Raw genomic sequence first — 3,694 nt, forward strand, 5'->3', positions numbered from 1 at the left:
AATGTGTGATAAGATCTAAAGGATATTAAGTGAGCATCATGACTAACAAGAAAAGGAGGCACAACCAATGAGTGAAATGTTACAAGCAGAAGCACTACATATTTCTGGTCTGTTGGTAAAGTGACTATACTTATCAATGATACATATTTAAATTTTACTTTATGATTTTAATCATGTACCACAAAAATTGTAAATGATTGAGGTAGGCTATATACTAATTATATATGCCTGCACACTTGTCTTGAAACATCACAGAGAATGTAACCTCATATACTTTTCAGTTTTATATCAACAAGGTTCTTTTTATTTCCAAATATAATATAAACAAAGCCAATAGAATTTGATGCACCAGGACATACTGTAGAAGCTTGATAAGTAAATAAGGATAGTTGGGCTCCTAATATTATGTATAATATAACTTAAAATTTTTATCTCTTTACATCCCATGCTCTCCCCTTGCATGCTGTGAGAAGTCCATGGAGGTATTGGATTTGTAAGACCTCTGTCTCCTTTTTCCTGAGGTGAAGGAGCAGAGGTGAATGTCATGAGAGCACAGTCTGAGCTCAGTGCTGCTGTCACAAAGAAAAGTGAAAATTTAGTGAAGATTGAAGGCATATGACATCTTATTAGACACTGACAGGAGCAGAGCTTCTTGTCTGTTGTTGTCTAGACCTTGAGATTAGAAACTTCCTGTATCTGCATACGCTCTCATATGATGTGTTAGTGGTTTACAGAAGAGATCTGCATGTGCTTATCAGAAATTATTTAACATTTTATACCTAAATAATAGATGTATAAAATTTTATATGTAAGCCAAAAAAGGATATGCATATTTGATAAATGATTATTTATATTTCAATAATATTTGTGGCTTAATGGTGCCATGAGCTTTCTGTAACCAGTTGGTTACTGATACACGTTTTTCAGAGATTGTCTCCATGTATAGATTAGATTGTCCCAGAAGTTGGTATGTACCCCAGCCTGGCCTCAGACTCATGAATCTCCTGCTTTTGTCTCCAGTTCTGGGAATACAGATGTGAAATTATACTCCTTGCCATGTATTTTATTTATTTATTTTTCTCTTATAGTTTACATATAATTCTGGATGTATAATTTACTTTTTATGTATAGTTTTACAGTTGAATATTATGAAATCTTGGCAACTTCTGTAATTTCTCTCATTGATATTGATTTTTCATTCACAGCCTTATATTTTATTCACTGATGTCAACAATTGCTGATGTAGTGTTCTATTGTTCTCTATAAAATCATTATGTAGATTAGGGTGGCTGGGCCCCCTTCTGGAGAGACTTACCTGTTCACAATATCAGAAGCCTATCTTAATCCAGTGTCAATGCTACTAATTTCTAAATTGGACTGGCATTTGTATTTCTTTAATAAAATATCATGGTAGTGATGATTTACAGCAGTAACTTCATGAAAAAAAATCTGTTTTTTCCCCTGTTATTTCTCTGGATTTAGAGCCTTCTTTCAATTTCCTTACATTGTGGGGAGAATAATTGTTAATTTTGGATGGGTACCCTTTGCTTCTAGAGTAAAGTTCTTCAGATATCAGTATAAATTAATGCCCACAAGGATTTCCACAGAGTGAGTTCTGGACTACTCTTCGCATCTTAGTCCCTTATGTATCTAAGAAACTACAACCCAAATGTCTGCTCTCTGTCTTCAGTATAAGAGTGGCTTTGGAGATGGGTAATATTGAACACATTTAGCATAAATTCTCTTTTTTCCTTTCCACTTTTCTTCTTTTTTCTTGCTTCTTTTATGACGTGTTTTCTTATTCTGTTTCTTTCTTATTGTTGTAGTTTTTGTGATTTTTTTAATATATCCTATCATTTTCCTAAGACTGTCGATCTGAGATAGCTCTACTAATGTTTCTACAGAAGTCAATTGATTTAAATATGTCTGAGATTTTAACTCAGGTCTGCTATTAGAGCACCTAGTACTTTTCTGTTTGAGAGCTGTAAGGCAATCTTTTTCAGTGATTGCTCATGCTCCCTGTAATAGTATTTTTGACTGCTGAATGACACCAGCTACACTCACAGACACTGCACAGGCATTTGCTTTTGTATCTGCTAACTGTTTTGCATGGGCTCCTACAGCCCACCTCAGCTGCTGAGAATTTATAAACCAGCCTTTGCAGTAAGAACTGAACTGCATCAGACAACAGGGGAAGCAAAATGAAGTCACAGACCCAGGTCTTCCTATCCTTGCTGCTTTAGGTGTCTGGTGAGAAAGTCAAAACTTTATAATCTTGGCAAAATCATTTTTTTTTTTTTAGATAAGAAATTAGACTGTGCCAGACTCATTATTTCTTACATAATACTCTGAAAACACAATAGTACAAAGATGTTAAATGGCAAGTTTCACACCTTTTACAGTCTGTGTTTGTGTTCATATGCATATTTATTATGTATTCCTGATTGCAGGTGCCTGTGCAGACATTGTGATGACTCAGTCTCCATCCTCCCTGGCTGTGTCAGCAGGAGAGAAGGTTAACATCAGCTGTAGGTCCAGTCAGAGTCTTTTAGGCTCTAAAAGCCAAAAGAACATATTGTCCTGGTACCAGCAGAAACCAGGGCAATCCCCTAAGCTGCTGATCTATTGGGCATCCACTTGGGACACTGGGGTTCCTGATCGCTTCACAGGCAGTGGATCTGGGACAGATTTCACTCTCAGCATCAGCAGTGTGCAGGCTGAAGACTTGGCAGTTTCTTACTGTCTGCAGAAATTTACTACTCCTCCCACAGTGCTTCAGCCTCCAACACAAACCTCCTTGAGAGTCTCACCAGCTGCCTGCACCACACACAGCCCTGGCCATGCACACTTCCCCCTTCGGCCTGATAGCAGCTGTGCCTGTAAACATGATGAGGAAGTTTGCAAAGCCCAGTACAAAATTATGGTTTCAATGATTCTGATTTCTTTTGGTATGATAAAATTTATATGAAAATGCAAAAAATAATAATAATTCATTATTATCTTTGTATTCCTTCTGTAACACATGAATACAAACTCTGTTACTTGAATTTAAGAGACATATCATTTTCAGTGTTGGAGTCCTAATATCCAACATAGTTATGATGATGGAAAACTTTATTACAATTTGGAAGTTCTAGGAAAGAGTGCATATCTTGGTTTTTCTAGATTATAGAAAAGGATTATTGCATTCCTTCCTTCATTCATTCCCTTCTTCCTTCCTTTCTTTCTTCATAGTGCCTGATAGTAGATCCTGATAGTAGGTAATTGCCAAATAAGTTAACTATGTCCAGAAAAATTGAAGTTTAAGTTGGGGGAGTAATAAGGATATTACAAGAAAATCATAAACTAAGGAAATGACCATGACCATGAAGACAGCACTACAGAAGATAACTACAAAAATGCTGTACATATAGAAAAAAGAAAAGGTGTCTGAATTGTGAGAGCACAGGAAAATGTCGATTTCATAACTGAATAGATGGAAATGGTTAGCAAGAAAGAACATCAGTATCTTGTCTAACTCTGCAAGACAGAAAACTCCAATATAGTTGAGGAGCAGGGGAAAAGGAAACAAACAAACAACAATTTAGTCTAACAACACTCCCCAAATTATAGAATTAAAAACATTTTAAAAACCTCATGTGAAACTAAGAAATAAAGATGCACATACTCTTGGACTAGGCTCAGTTGTTGGTTT

The 3,694-nt window shown here is 35.9% G+C and overlaps 1 pseudogene; it reads left to right on the forward strand.

Annotated features, from left to right (window-relative positions):
• Nucleotides 1-2,201: 2,201 nt before the first annotated feature.
• Nucleotides 2,202-2,770, forward strand: LOC129668017 (immunoglobulin kappa variable 4-1-like; annotated as a pseudogene).
• Nucleotides 2,771-3,694: the final 924 nt, after the last annotated feature.

The sequence above is a fragment of the Psammomys obesus genome, unplaced genomic scaffold, assembly GCF_907164565.1.
Source record: "Psammomys obesus unplaced genomic scaffold, mPsaObe1.curated_primary_1811, whole genome shotgun sequence".
Taxonomy (NCBI): Eukaryota; Metazoa; Chordata; class Mammalia; order Rodentia; family Muridae; genus Psammomys; species Psammomys obesus.